The sequence below is a fragment of the Bos indicus genome, chromosome 18 (assembly GCF_029378745.1).
Source record: "Bos indicus isolate NIAB-ARS_2022 breed Sahiwal x Tharparkar chromosome 18, NIAB-ARS_B.indTharparkar_mat_pri_1.0, whole genome shotgun sequence".
Taxonomy (NCBI): Eukaryota; Metazoa; Chordata; class Mammalia; order Artiodactyla; family Bovidae; genus Bos; species Bos indicus.
The window spans coordinates 2,661,512-2,678,189 of NC_091777.1; the positions used below are offsets into that span (position 1 = coordinate 2,661,512).

Here is a 16,678-nt window from a genome sequence, read left to right on the forward strand (position 1 = left end):
TATATCTATATATGTATAACTGCGTCACTTTGTCGTACCACAGTAATTAACTCAATATTGTAAATGAACTATGCTTCAAGAAAAAAGTAATTTTTTAAAAGTCCACACCAACTATAAAAACTGACAAATTTGGTAAATTCTATAAAAACGAAGGCTATATAATGAGATACAACATGACATTTTTCTTACCGAAGGTGACACTAATTCAGGTGGATTGTAAACTATTTAAAAAGGGTTGCACCAGGACTTCTCTGATGCTCCAATGGTTAAGAATCCACCTGTCAATGCAGGAGACACCGGTTCGCTATCTGGTCCAGGAAGGTTCCAGAAGACACAGGGCAACTAAGCCCGAGCACCACAAATGCTGAGCCCACGTGCTGCACTGAAGCCCGAGCACCCTAGAGCCAGTGCTCGGAAACTAGAGAAGTCACTGCAACGAGAAGCCTGTGCGCCGCAACTTGAGAGGAGCCCCGCTGGCCGCAACTAGATGCCCAAGTGCAGCAACAAAGACCCTGCGCAGCCAGAAATAAACACATAAGGAGTCATACGTATGTTACATACTATACAGTGAGAAACTGCTCTGTGTGTTCTGTACAGAGACATACGGTGCTTGAGGTTTTGTGCTGTACAAACAACCTCCACAATCTTGTAGTGTCTTCTTTTAACCTTTTAAAAACTGGAAAGATAACTCTTACCTCCAGAGACACAAAACCAGGTTGTGGGCTGGTTTTGGGCCATGGGCTGCAGTCTGCAATCTTCAGTCTAAAATACGAATGCGCATAAATAGGGGCTTCAAAAGACAAGGTTGTGAAGAAATTAGAGAACTAATCTACTCTAGATTTTAATTTAATAGCTATTTGGTAATGCTTTAACAAGACCTGCTAAGCCAAAAGAAGCAAAGAACCTTACTGAAGAAAAATATTATATTTTATTCTTTTCACTTAAAATGTACAAGGTTTGACAAGGTTCTGTTTACTCATGATCCTGAATGAGTACTTGAAGAAGTATTCTATTTTTATTTTTTGGAGGAAATCATGTACCAATTCTAATTTAGAAAAACAGACATTAAGATCTTACTGAGGGCAAATCATTTTTTTCCCAATGACTTGTCATACTTTATACATGGGACCCTACCCTCCATAAACCTGGGCTTCAATATAAACCCACAAAAATAACTTTCAAAGGATCATCCTATTTTTCTTTTGCTGATACCAAAGCCTACTGAGGTTCTGATAACCATCGAGAAGGAGAATTACGTCTCTAGGACTACTAAAAAGCTAGGCCTGAGGCAAGAGTTTTTGTGTTTGTGCTGCCTAATATATACTTGCTTATCGAAGGGTAAATAAATTTACCGCTGAGTTTTATATAAAGTGTTTTCAGTAACTATTAAGAGAAACTTAGAAACTGAATGCCAATTCAGGAGATGTCTGTCAAATGATCCAGATATGTACCCTAAGCTCTTCCTATGTAGCGTATGAGAAATGGAATAGTTGAAATGAACTATGTCCTGCCATATCAGTAAACAAAGATCTCAAAGTCATCAGCTGAATTCCTAAACTTGACTATCTACCTTCTAATGTTCTGCGTGCCTTTTGCTGCAGAGCTCCTATGTACCCTAGCTCCTCCCCTCGCCTACCTGGAGGGGTTTCTCAGAACTATCTCCTACATACCCTAGCTCCTCCCCTCGCCTACCTGGAGGAGTTTCTCAGAACTATCTCCTACATACCCTAGCTCCTCCCCTTGCCTCCCTGGAGGGGTTTCTCAGAGCTATCCGAAACGCTGTCCCCCTTTTGCTGCAGAGCTCCTCCCCTCGCCTCCCTGGAGGGGTTTCTCAGAGCTATCTGAAACGCTGTCCCCCGGGCTGCAGCCCTCATTTTGCCCCAAGTAACTTAAAACTTAACTCCCAACTCTCACATTGTGCAATTTTTTTCAATAGGTAAAACTTTTCCAAATTTAAAAACCAGACCCACCAAAGTTCTAAGTAAATCTATCCTGATATTGTTTGAATCACAAAGGAAATCAATACCAAAAAGCAGGTTCTAGAAATGTCTTTTAACAAACTCTGCAGAGTTAACACTGGCCATGACTGTGGACCCAGAAATGCAAGAGAAGCATAGCTTTCTAAAAGACTGCAATCCATAACAGAAATACAAAAGTGAAAATTACAAAACACAAAGGGGAAAAGCAATAATTTGCTTGAGGTATTCTGACTTCACACTAAAACATTCTTACAGCCATGACCTAAACTTGTTCCCCATTCTCTGTAAAAACTAAAAAAAATGAGTAAGACATAATTTTGTGGGGCTTTGCAGGTTTTTTCATTCGTTTGCTTTTTGTTTGTTTGTTTTTAACTAATCAGACCGAAGCAGCAATGAATTTGATTTCTTTTTTAAAAAACTGTTTGTTGATTACTCAAGATTGATGAATGAGCCTGAGACAAGAAGGAAATGGACCAAAATTGATCTCATTAGAGCAGGTAAAAGCTTTCTGCAGAACTTGGCCGATTAATGCCTCAATTCCAAAGCCACTGACTCGCATGAATCCTGCCTGTGGTACAGCACAGTCTACTTTCTCCCTTGGCTCTGCAGGAGTCATGCTCTACAAAGTTCAATTTCAGGGCAAAGACAGCTAAGTGTATTTTACGAGAACTAAATATAAATCGTTTTTAAGAAATCAACAGACAACATCTAATATAAAGAGAGAACAACCTAGGTATTCTACTTAAAAATCAGATAAATACAAGAATACAAGAACTAAAAATAGTTGAACGTAGGGAAAGCTAAAATAGGATTTAAGTTTTACATTATAAACTTGGTTGTACTCTGATCTTAATTTTTATATATTAAAACTATGTATGTACTGCTTAATAAAAAAAGAAGAGGAAGAGACAAAATCCACATGCCTGCCAGGACGCTTGGAACCGATGCGAATGCAGGAGCACTTTCTGAAGGTGTGCTCCTATTCTACTCTGCTGTGCTTCAGTATACAGAGACAGCTATCTGGCCTAGAGATGCTGGCACTGCTTAACGCCCCCCAAAATACCATTTGCATGGATTATCTCAGATCATCCAGCTAAGACAAGATTTAAGAAAAGATCTCTGAAACGTTTTTCCAAGATAACATGGTCTAAGAAGGCATTTCAGTAGTCTTTTAACTAGCTGAAAACAGATAAATGTGTCCTGAAAGTTCTGCATCGAAGAGCCAGCTCTTAATAAGGGCTTCCCAGGTGGCTGAGATGGTAAAGGATCTGCCTGCAATGGGAGAGACCTGGGTTCGATCCCTGGGTTGTGAAGATCCCCTGGCGGAGGAAATGGCAAGCCTCTCCAGTGTTCTTGCCTGGAGAATTACTAAGGTCAGAGGAGCCTGGTGAGTGGGCTACAGTCCAAGCAGTCACAAAGAGTTGGTCACAACTGAGCAATAAGCAAACAGCACAGCACAGCTCTCAATAATCCACATAAACGAGTTGGTATCCTAAATCAGAGTATTCGAGGCTGCCCCAGGAATGTTGAATAGCAATACTGTACCAGGATTTGAGATAGTAAATGCATAACTTGTTTTAAAAACTCAAGAGATCTTCCAGAATAGTTGAATCTTAAGCTGCATCACTGTTTAAAACGTATGTAAATCCTAAAAAGCTATAAAGATGCTAAATCAAAGAACTAAATTGAAAACGTTGCTTTAAATGGGATCAAGAACAAATCCCAGGGACTTCCCTGGTGGCCCAGTGGTGAAGACTCCATTCTCCCAAGGCAGGAGACACGGGTTTGATCCTCGGTCAGGGAACCAAGATCCCACATGCTGCATGGTGCAGCCAAAGAAAAGAAAAAAAAGAACAAATCCCAGTGAGGTTTTTCTGGGCTACCAGGAAAATGAGAGATCCAAGGGTGGGGTAAGAGAAAAGCAACCGTTCATCATAGGAAGTTCGTGAGAAGCAAACCACACTAACAATAAATTCAATGAGGTTCCTGTTTGTTTTCAGGGACCATTTTTTCAAATTATAAGTACAGTTAATAAATGTTTAGCTCTTTTTTCTAACGAGCGACAGGCCTGTACTTCATTCACATTATTTGCAGAGATGTACATGATATAATCTTTCCCCAAAAATTCCAACTAAGAATTACTAATTAAGAAAAATAATTATGAAACATATACAATGTTTTGTGACTTAGAAGCGAGCAGTTAGCCCATCTGAGGCACGGCGATGCTTCCTGTTTTACTTCACCATGTTCACCTGTAGACCGATCAGTCAGGTGAGAGTCTTCTGTCAGCTTACATCACCCTGTAGCAGCACCTGGCAAGTCCTTTATTAGGAGGTTTTTGAAGAGATCAAATAATGTTTGTGAACAACAAAATGTACAAAACTTCAGAAATGTTCAGTTTGCTTTGAACTTATATGCTGTTGGTGCAACAAAAGCCAGCAATACTGCACTTTCAGGAATATTATCTCCAACAATATGAAGCTACGTATGTGTGTGTACTTGGTCACTCAGTGGTAGCTGACTCTTTGCGACCCCCTGGGCTGTAGCCCAACAGGCTCCTCTCCGTGGAATTTTCCAGGGACGAATACTGGAGCAGGTTGTCATTTCCTTCTCCAGGCAACCTTCCCAACCCAGGGATCAAGCCTGTGTCTCCTGCACTGGCAGGTGGATTACCACTGTGCCCCCTGGGAAGCTGAAACTACATGAGCACAAGACTATTCACTGTAGTATTGCTCATAACCGCAAAACACAGGAAATAAACACGCATGCACAGAAGAGTGGCTGAATAAACTAAGGAAGATCGCTATGAACTGATATAAAGTGATTTCTAAGACAATGTTTTAAAAAAGCAAAATACAAAAGAGGATCAAATATGTTTAATTTTCAGGTTAGAAAGAAAGAGACATAAGAAAATTTACAGCTACCTGTTCATGGCACCAAAAAAAAAAAAACAAAGTATAAACTAAAAACTGAGACTGGCTACTCTGGCAACGGGAAGGAAAGGCTGAGAGGATGGGAATGGGGTAAGAGGTGTAGCAGGGAAGCAATTCTAGAACCATGTTTTTACTGACTCAAAATTTTAAAAATAAGAATGAGGGGAGGCAAAAATGCAATCCGAAGAAAAGCAAACGAACCTCACTGGATTTCGAACGAACTATCATAACCATAGGGGAGCGAAGGGAAACGGAGGAAGGAAGAGTCACTTGAGTGGCTTGTGAACACTGTTTTTTCACTTTATCGCTTCAGTCCAATGACAAAAAGAGCTACAAACAAATACTGAACCCTGGTTGGTGGGTTTGCTTTCTCATAATGACACAGTTTTAGCGTTCTGAAACTATTTCAGTGTCTTATATGATTCAGCAATCAAATAATTTGTAGAAAGTAAGAACCAAGTTTTTCACTGTCACAGAACGGAATTATAAATACGAAAAGGGAAAAAGCTAAAATGAACCTGTGGTACAGAAGGCATCAATATGAATCTAAATCTACTTTGAATGTGTTGACTTATAAACGTACACATAGATATGAAGAGATGTCTGTGTATACACACACGTGTGCACGTGTATATACGTCTGTGTGCGTGTGCGTGCATATGTCTATACGCATGCATGTATATAAATGCACACACACGTCTTCTGGCTCTGTCTGCTAACACAGTGACACCTGAGTAGCGATGAGCACATCCAACATCCAGACCTTGGATTCTAAAGACCATTCTCCACAAAAAGGAAACAGAGTTCCTTACAGAAGTGGTTGATTCCAGGTCTGGGACTGAAAAAGTACAAGATGAGCCTAGAAAACATCTGGTTTCTGGTCCGACAGGGACAGAGCTTGGAAATCATCATTCCCATACTCACAATGAGAAAAAAGCTGAACGAACTGAAAATCAACAACTCTTCTGAAATCCATCAGACCTGAAGTCACAGGGCAAACCCCTGTCCCAAAATTGGAGGTGGTGAAAACAGGAAATCACAGTTTACTGGAAGCTAAAGCCCAGGAGCAGAAGCCCAGAAATGGTTACTGACAATCGCACCGGTGTGCACAGAAATAAACCTTAGTATTTTTATTTGGTCAACTGATTTTCAACAAGGGTACCAAGATCATTCAATGGGGAAAGAACAGTCTTTTCAACACATGATGTTGGAAAAATTTAACATCCTCACCCAAAAGACTGAAGTTGGATCCCTTACCCTACAGCATGTACAAAATTAACTCAAAATGGAGTAGAGACCTAAATTTAAGAGCTAAAACTATAAAACTCTTAAGAGAAAGCACAGGGGAAATACTTTGCGATGTGGAATTTGGCAATGATTTCTTGGATATGATGGCAAAAGCACAAATAGAAGAAAAAAATAGATAAACAGGACTTCACTGAAATAAAAAAACATCTGTGCATCAAAGGACACAATTGACGGAGTGAAAAAGCAACCCATGTGATAGGAGAAAATGTCTGCAAATCATTTACCTGATATGAGTTTAATATCGGGAATTCATAAAGAACTCCTACAATTCAACAACAAAATGCAGCCTGACTAAAAAAAGGCCGAAGGACTCGAGTAGACATTTCTCCAAAGGCAGCATACAGATGGCCAGCAAGCACATGAAGATGCTCAACATCAGTAAAAATCAGGGAAATGTAAATCAAAAGCACAATATCACTTCATATCCATTAGGATATTATTTTTAGGACTTCCCTGGTGGTCCAGTGGTTAAGACTCGATGCTTACAATGCAGAGAACGTGGGTTCAACCCCTGGTCTGGGAACTAAGACCCCCACATGCTGCACGGCATGGCAAAAAAAAAAAAAAATATATATATATATATATATTAAAAATTATATATATATGTATAATTTTAAAAATTAAAAAACTGCAAAGTCTCTGGTGATCCAGTGGTTAGGACTCAGGCGTTCACTGCTGCGGTCTGGGTATAAACCTGGTGGAGGAACCAGGATCCCACAAGCTCTGCGATGTGGCCAAAATAATAATGTAATAAACAAGTAAACAAACAAGTGTTGCAGAAGATGTGAACAAACTAGAACTTTGTCCACTGCTGATGGGAATGTAAATTGGTGGCAGGCACTGCAGAAAACAGTATGGTCATACCTCAAAAAATTAACAACAGAATTATCATACGATCCAGCAATTCTAAGCCAAAATAACTGAAAGCAGAGTCTCAGATACTTGTAAACCTATGTTCACAGCAGCATTATTCACAAATCCAAAAGGTGAAGGCAACTCAAGTTGACTGATGGCTGAATGGATAAATAAAACATCGTATGGACACAAAATCAAATATTGTTCAGCTTTAAAAAGGGCAATTCTGACACATGCCACAACATGAGTGAAACTTGAAACTAAGTGAAATAGGCCAGACACAAAAGGACAAATACTGTATGATTCCACTTATATGAGGTACGAGAGGAGTCAAATTCGGAGACGGAAAACAGAACGGTGGTTGCAGGGGCTGGGGAGAGAAGAAGTGGATGGTTAGTGTTTAACGGCTGCAGTGTCACCTGGATGATGAAAAGTTCTGGAGACGGACGCTGGTGATGGTTTCACAGTGTGAAGATACTTAAGTCATTTGAACTTAATTCATTTTTTTTAATCTAAAAAAATGTTTTAAATAGTTAATTTTATGTTATATATATTTTACCACAATAAAAACTGGGAAAAAGTGGATGGCACAGTTTGGGGTTGTTTTTGAACTTGTACATTGCTGGTACAACAAAAAAACAAGCAGTTTGGTATCCCATGAACAGTATGAAAAGGCAAAACGACAGGATACTGAAAGAGGAACTCCCCAGGTCAGTAGGTGCCCAATATGCTACTGGAGATCAGGGGAGAAATAACTCCAGAAAGAATGAAGGGATGGAGCCAAAGCAAAAAGAATACCCAGCTGTGGGTGTGACTGGTGATAAAGCAAGGTCTGATGCTATAAAGAGCAATATTGCATAGGAACCTGGAATGTCAGGTCCATGAATCAAGGCAAATTGGAAGTGATCAAACAGGAGATGGCAAGAGTGAATGTCGACATTCTAAGAATCAGCGAACTGAAATGGACTGGAATGGGTGAATTTAACTCATGACCATTATATCTACTACTGCAGGCAGGAATCCCTCAGAAGAAATGTAGTGGCCATCATGGTCAACAAAAGAGTCTGAAATGCAGTACTTGGATGCAACCTCAAAAACGACAGAATGATCTGTGTTCGTTTCCAAGGCAAACCATTCAATATCACAGTAATCCAAGTCTATGCCCCAACCAGTAACGCTGAAGAAGCTGAAGTTGAACGCTTCTATGAAGACCTACAAGACCTTTTAGAACTAACACCCAAAAAAGATGTCCTTTTCATTATAGGGGACTGGAATGCAAAAGCAGGAAGTCAAACAACACCTGGAGTAACAGGCAAATTTGGCCTTGGAATACGGAATGAAGCAGGGCAAAGACTAATAGAGTTTTGCCAAGAAAACACACTGGTCATAACAAACACCCTCTTCCAACAACATAAGAGAAGACTCTATACATGGACATCACCAGATGGTCAACACTGAAATCAGATTGATTATATTCTTCGCAGCCAAAGATGGAGAAGCTCTATACAGTCAGCAAAAACAAGACCAGGAGCTGACTGTGGCTCGGATCATGAACTCCTTATTACCAAATTCAGACTTAAATTAAAGAAAGTAGGGAAAACCACTAGACCGTTCAGGTATGACCTAAATCAAATCCCTCATGATTATACAGTGGAAGTGAGAAATAGATTTAAGGGACTAGATCTGATAGATAGAGTGCCTGATGAACTATGGACTGAGGTTCGTGACATTGTACAGGAGACAGGGATCAAGACCATCCCCATGGAAAAGAAATGCAAAAAACCAAAATGGCTGTCTGGGGAGGCCTTACAAATAGCTGTGAAAAGAAGAGAAGGGAAAAGCAAAGGAGAAAAGGAAAGATACAGGCATCTGAATGCAGAGTTCCAAACAATAGCAAGAAGAGATAAGAAAGCCTTCTTCAGCGATCAATGCAAAGAAATAGAGGAAAATAATAGAATGGGAAAGACTAGAGATCTCTTCAAGAAAATTAGAGATACCAAGGGAACATTTCATGCAAAGATGGGCTCGATAAAGGACAGAAATGGTATGGACCTAACAGAAGCAGAAGATATTAAGAAGAGGTGGTAGGAATACACAGAAGAACCGTAGAAAAAAGATCTTCACGACCAAGATCATCACGATGGTGTGATCACTCACCTAGAGCCAGACATCCTGGAGTGTGAAGTCAAGTGGGCCTTAGAAAGCATCACTACGAACAAAGCTAGTGGAGGTGATGGCATTCCAGTTGAGCTATTTCAAATCCTGAAAGATGATGCTGTGCAAGTGCTGCACTCAATATGCCAACAAATTTGGAAACCTCAGCAGTGGCCACAGGACTGGAAAAGGTCAGTTTTCATTCCAATCCCAAAGAAAGGCAATGCCAAAGAATGCTCAAACTACTGCACAATTGCACTCATCTCACACGCTAGTAAAGTAATGCTCAAAATTCTCCAAGCCAGGTTTCAGCTATAATGTGAACCGTGAACTTCCTGATGTTCAAGCTGGTTTTAGAAAAGGCAGAGGAACCGGAGATCAAATTGCCAACATCCGCTGGATCACTGAAAAATCAAGAGAGTTCCAGAAAAACATCTATTTCTGCTTTATTGACTACGCCAAAGCTTTTGACTGTGCGGATCACAATAAACTGTGGAAAATTCTGAAAGAGATGGGAATACCAGCCACCTGATCTGCCTCTTAAGAAATTTGTATGCAGGTCAGGAAGCAACAGTTAGAACTGGACATGGAACAACAGACTGGTTCCAAATAGGAAAAGGAGTACGTCAAGGTTGTATATCGTCACCCTGTTTATTTAACTTATATGCGGAGTACATCATGAGAAACGCTGGACTGGAAGAAACACAAGCTGGAATCAAGATTGCCGGGAGAAATATCAATAACCTCAGATATGCAGATGACCCTATGGCAGAAAGTGAAGAGGAACTCAAAAGCCTCTTGATGAAAGTGAAAGTGGAGAGTGAAAAAGTTGGCTTCAAGCTCAACATTCAGAAAACGAAGATCATGGCATCCGGTCCCATCACTTCATGGGAAATTGATGGGGAAACAGTGGAAACAGGGGCTCCAAAATCACTGCGGATGGTGACCGCAGCCAAGAAATTAAAAGATGCTTACTCCTTGGAAGGAAAGTTATGACCAACCTAGATAGCATATTGAAAAGCAGAGACATTACTTTGCCAACAAAGGTCCGTCTAGTCAAGGCTATGGTTTTTCCTGTCGTCATGTATGGATGTGAGAGTTGGACTGTGAAGAAAGCTGAGCGCTGAAGAATTGATGCTTTTGAACTGTGGTGTTGGAGAAGACTCTTGAGAGTCCCTTGGACTGCAAGGAGATCCAACCAGTCCATTCTGAAGGAGATCAGCCCTGGAATTTCTTTGGAAGGAATGATGCTAAAGCTGAAACTCCAGTACTTTGGCCACCTCATGCGAAGAGTTGACTCACTGGAAAAGACTCTGATGCTGGGAGGGATTGGGGGCAGGAGGATAAGGGGACGGCAGAGGATGAGATGGCTGGATGGCATCACTGACTTGATGGACGTGAGTCTGGGTGAACTCCGGGAGTTGGTGATGGACAGGGAGGCCTGGTGTGCTGTGATTCATTGGGTCGCAAAGAGTCGGACATGACTGAGTGACTGAACTGAACTGAAGGCTGAAAACAAATGATACAAAAACCAGATACTCCTTGTGTTAGTCGCAGAGAAGCTTAAAATAATTAAGTTTCTAAGTACTCACAGCCAATATAACGCTACTTTCTTTTTTCATCCGGGCCTTCCTGAGCACTGGAAGAGGCACCGGCCTAGGAATGGGGACTACAGCAGCTGTACTGCTGTGAGTGGGCTCGCACACCCGGAGCCAAGGGGCCAGGTGCCACCACACACAGTCAGGGGACACCCCGACAGAACTCTGGCGCTGCACGATGGACCGAGACACTTCTAGATCAACAGAGAAGGCTCAGTCTTTGCGGTCCTGACATTCTGTATTCCTAAAGCTATAATTCTTCTTTACAGAAGCTACTTATGGTGTTTTTCCCAACTGTTCTGGATCGATTCCAGAACGGCATATATACCACTGTTTGTCTCCTTCCTATAGGCAACACAGGTTTACTCAACATTATTTGTGGGGCACAAAGCCCCCGATGTTTGGCTCCACCTCAAATTTACCTTGCAATACTAAACAACATGATGACTATTCAGTAAGTGACGACATAAGTATTTTGGACAGTAGGGATAACATCTCTATCTACTTTCACTGAAATTTAACTTAAGAAGGAAACAGTTCTGCAGAAGGAAAAAAGAAGAAAAGCAAAATAACCTTTACTCTGTGAGGCATAAGTTAAACCTAAAATAGGAACTTTCCTGGTAACTGGTAAGGTCTGTGAAATTCAGAGTTATAGCCTTTAAGTTCTCAGAAAAATTACAAATCATGTTTTCTGACACCAAATTGGTTTGATTCTCCTCCTCCTTTCTTTCTTCACGAGCATTTATAGTCACCGTTTTCCTCACCAGCATCTCCCTCTTTCACCTTCTACTGGTTCCTTTCTCTTTGCCTTTAAACTCAAAAGAATTTCCTTAACCTTGAAAAATCTTTAAGTGAGATGCCCTCTCTTCCAGATACTCTCACCTCCTGTCACTATCAAACTTCTGAAATAGACTAATAGTTTCGGATAGTCCAAATCCGGGTTCTACCAAATCTATCTCTGCTTTACAAAAAACCCAATGCTCTTTCTCAATCATTAAATCTTAACTGTGTTCTTCTATTTACCCTTTCAAATGTCCCTTTCCTCGGTTCCCACAACTAAAATTTTCCTCCTTGGCTTCCACAATTAAAAACTCTTCTAAATCTTCTTTTAACTTTCAACCATTCCTCCTGTTCCCTCTAATTCTCTCAACAAGCCTCTTCCCAACCCTCAATTGTGAGCATTCCCCAGGGCTCAGTCCTTGGAATCATACTCTATTTACACATTCTTTAAGAGGGCTCAACCATTTTCATACCTCCAACTATAGCTTTTTTAAACCGAGTAACTAAAATTTAGATTCAGCTCAAGATGTATTTCCAAATTTACACCCTCTTACTGGAAATTGCTTGAAATGCCTGGCTGTCATTTCAAATTCAACACCAGCTAAGAATTACGTTCTTTTGGAGGGACCCTAACAATTAAGACTTTAACCTCTCTTCACTTGGTTAAATCTACTGTTTCTGCAGCTCAGTCGTCATTTTCTCAGGAAAATATTTCCAAATTCTCTGATTGGCGATATATACATATAGATCTCTTTCAAAGTTTTTTATCTTACCTATAATTTTCCATTTATTTTGTGATTCTTTAATGGCTATCTCCTCCACTAGACAGTAAGCCCCATGAGAACAAGGACCATGCCTTTCAAGAATGGGAGGTGAGCTATATAATAATCCCCATGTTCCCAGCACCTACCATTAAATTTCAGACATGAAGTAAATAACGGTTATCCAAAGTCTGGCAAATGAATGAACAAAAGCACTCTCAATTTCTCCTAAGTAATGAGTCTCCCTTCAATCCCACTGCTATCTCCACTGCTACTAGTCCACTGTGGTTCACAGTTTAACGATAAACACAATTAGTCAATGAGCTCTCTCAGATCTTCCTTACTTTAATTCACATTCACAAAAATAATTTCCTTAACTATTTTATTCTCTACCCAAGAATCTTCAATGACTTCCTACTTTCCTCAAAAACAAATCTAAGCTAATGCGGACATTTCACTAAAGAGCTCAAAATGCCAAGAACAAATAATGTCAGTTGCTCGGGGCAACCTTCTCACTGGCCATGGCTCTGAAAAACATTGACTAATTCTTCATTCTAAATTCCTTGCAGACCTCCACCAATAATATTACCTTGAAAATGTTACTATTAATTGCATCACAAATGCCAAACATTAACCAAGTTTTGTTGGCAATACATTTACAAACTCTTAGGATGTTTCCTACAAGGTATGATTAATACTATTATTTGTAACATTCTTACTAATTAGAATTTCAGGCAGTTGCATTTTATATATTTGTCCTTAAATTCTAATGCTCGCTCACAGATTCAGAAGTTTTAAATAAAATTACAGCAAGTAAATTTAGCCACCCAAAATAACAAATAAACTCTGGTTCAACATTAGGAAAAAAATGTTAAAATCATATACCCCATTAAGAAACTTCAAGTTTCTTTTTCAAGGGACAGTTTCTGTACAAAACAAAATTTACAAAACATGTACCTAAAAATAAGAAAAAAATTCAACCATAATATGCTATGATATGATACTCAAATCTTTATGAAATAGTATATTATGTAATACAAGAAAGTGCCTTAGTTTCTCTTCTTATTTAGGTCCAATTATTTAAACTGGGTTTTCTAATGGTAAGTACAAGTCAGATTATTCACATCATTTATAGCAAGAGCCACAAAGAATGAAATATTAACAAACTTTCAAGATTCTTTATTTTCAAAACTTCTAACACTTCTAAGTGATTTAATCTGATGCCTGCAGAGTTTTATGAATGTATCAATACAAAGAACTTCCTGAACTGAAAAACGGCATTATTAGAATACCCTTGAATCAGAAAAAGCATAGACTGAACAAGTCGGGAACACCAGACTGAACGAGTTGGGAACACAGGGAAGGTACAGAGAGAGCGGAACAAGTATCAAGTCATTATGATGCTGCCCCTGGTGAAGGACAGCTACCCAATCTGAAGACAGAGATGCAAGAAGAACCCTCACTGGTTACATTCAATTTGAAATTTTTCTTTCAGTGATGACCAAAGTCATCTTTCATCATTTCAGTGATGACTGAAGTGATGACTTGATAAAAGACACAGACCAATTTTGGAAGATATCCTTCTTCATGCTTTTGAGGTATTAGATCCAGCTAAACATGGGTTTCGGAGAAGGCAATGGCACCCCACTCCAGTACTCTTGCCTGGAGAATCCCATGGACAGAGGAGCCTGGTGGGCTGCAGTCCATGAGGTCGCTAAGAGTCAGACACGACTGAGCGACTTCACTTTGGCTTTTCACTTTCATGCATCGGAGAAGGAAATGGCAACCCACTCCAGTGTTCTTGCCTTGAGAATCCCAGGGACGGTAGAGCCTGGTGGGCTGCCGTCTATGGGGTCGCACAGAGTCGGACATGACTCAAGTGACTTAGCAGCAGCGGCAGCAAACATGGGTATCTTTCTAAGGAAGAACTGATCAAGCAAAGGACTAAAGAAGGTGAGCCTTTTTCTCAAGAGGATACAGAAGAAATGTTGTCTGCTACAACTGACCAGAATTGAATCAAATTCACTTCATTACAAGGACTATCTAACAACAACAGTAATAAGATAAAAATGTTGGAGAAGACTCTTGAGAGTCCCTTGGACTGCAAGGAGATCCAACCAGCCAATCTTAAAGGAAATCAGTCCTGAATATTCACTGGAAGGACTGATGCTGAAGCTCCAATACTTTGGCCACCTGATGCGAAGAACTGACTCACTGGAAAAGACCTTGATGCTGGGAAAGATTGAAGGCAGGGGGAGGAGGGGACGACAGAGGATGAGATGGCTGGATGGCATCACTGACTCGATGGACACTGGTGATGGACAGGGAAGCCTGCATACTGCAGACCATGGGGTCGCAAAGAGTCGGACATGAATGTGTGACTGAAGTGAAATGAAACACTCTAAAGACTTCACTTCTAATTGAAAGGATAATTTTAAGAAATGCTTGTCCCTGTTATTAATAATCTCACATTTTATCTTATACTTCATACATATGCCAATTAATGCCTTCTAACAACAATTTCAGGATATTTGGTTTTTAAAGGTGATCATAACAATTGAAAACATAAATTCAGAATACCTGGCCTTATGGAATGACAAATTGCTAATTATTTTAAAAACTATTTCTTTCTGGCTGCACTGGGTCTTCTTGCGGGTGCAGGCTTCTCTAGTTGTGACAGTGTGGGCTCAGTAGTCACTGTACTCAGACTTAGTTGCTCAAGACATGTGGGATCCTAGTTCCCTGGCCAGGAATCAAATCAGCATCCCCTGCACTGGAAGGCGGATTCTTAACCACTGGGCCACCAAGGAAGTCCCACAAATTGCTAATTATTTTTAAACTATTCTTAAAACATTAAAAAGGAAAAGAAAGGACTTCTCCAGTGGTCCAGTGGCTAATAACTTTGCGTTCCCAATGCAGGGGCCCTGGTTTGATCCCTGGTCAGGGAATTGGATCCCACACCACAACCAGGAGTTTGCATGCTGCAACTAAAGTCCCTTCGTGCCACAACTAAGACCCTACACAGTCAAATAAGTCACTAATGAATCAATATCTTAAAAATAAAGCATATATGTATACCTATGGCTAATTTATGTTGATATTTGACAGAAAACAACAAAACTCTGTAAAGCAATTATCCATCAATTAAAAAATAACTAATTTTTTTTTTTTAAAAAAAGGATAGGAAAGAAAAAGCACAGACAGGTGGGCAAATAGGCAGACAGGTACCTCACTGCTAGAAAACCACAAATAAATGGGACCCGAGTCTTGGAGGAAAGTGAAGGCTATCAAATTGTCTTGCTAAATACAGTGCTTATGGAGAATTAAGCAGACCTCAGCTCATGATTAAATGCAATTAAAAAAAAAATCTTAGCAGTAACACTCCCTCAACTTTATAAAATAGTCCTGTCCTCACACCACATCTAAACTCAAGAAAAGATAGTAAGACTTTTACCACAACTTTTAAAACTGAAGTACAGATGATTACAATGTTTCAGGTGTACAGCAAATTGATTCAGTTATATATATATATTTTTTCAGATTCTTTTCCATTTATAGGTTATTACAAGGCACTAAAGATAGTTCCCTGTGCTTTACAGTAGTTCCTTGCTGTTTATTTTATATACAGTAATATATATCGGTTAATATCAAATTTGTAATTTATCCCTCTCCCACCTTACCACGAATTTCCAAAAAGGATTTCAAACTGGCTTTTCAAAAGGAATTTAAACAAGGACTCCAACTGTTCTGTGTTTTACCTCCAGTATTGTATCCAGAGACATTAGGCAATTTGGTCAAAACTAAACGAGGGAGTAGAGTGTAAAATGACACGGTGGTATAAACAAAGACCCTGTTTAAAAATGGTGCTGAGTAATCACCCAAGATAAAGGTTTAAAGTAAATACAGAGGTCAAGGACTCAAGCTAAGTTAAATGGTGAAGGTGCCTAACAGCAGAAGGTTTCCATTATGAAGTTTATTATTAACATAAAAAGCAGCCTATAAAGCCTAACCCAAAATATCAAAACTAATCCAACTTTACATACAAATATCAAATTAGCTATTCACATGTTAATGGGAATGCTTTCAAATTATCTAAAAACGTTTAAATACTTGTTCATAAACTGTTCTAAACCTTGAATTAAAGAGCCACAACTCTTCCCTGTGACACTAACCTGACATCAGGTAATCTGCCGACTGCCACAGGACACCCAGATCAGCAGCGTTCCTTAGCGTGCTCGCAGACCCAGACCGCCTCAAGCCTGTCTCACAACTGCTCAATCTCTACAGTTAAGGAAACTGAAGCCTTGCAT

General features: G+C 39.8%; 1 protein-coding gene and 1 pseudogene across 1 annotated transcript in view; both read right to left on the reverse strand.

Moving 5' to 3' along the window:
- GLG1 (golgi glycoprotein 1) overlaps positions 1–16,678 on the reverse strand; it is a 127,656-nt gene that overhangs the window by 92,073 nt on the left and 18,905 nt on the right. The gene's annotated exons all lie outside the window — the stretch shown is intronic.
- LOC109572257 (translationally-controlled tumor protein pseudogene) overlaps positions 1–16,678 on the reverse strand; it is a 62,419-nt pseudogene that overhangs the window by 32,514 nt on the left and 13,227 nt on the right.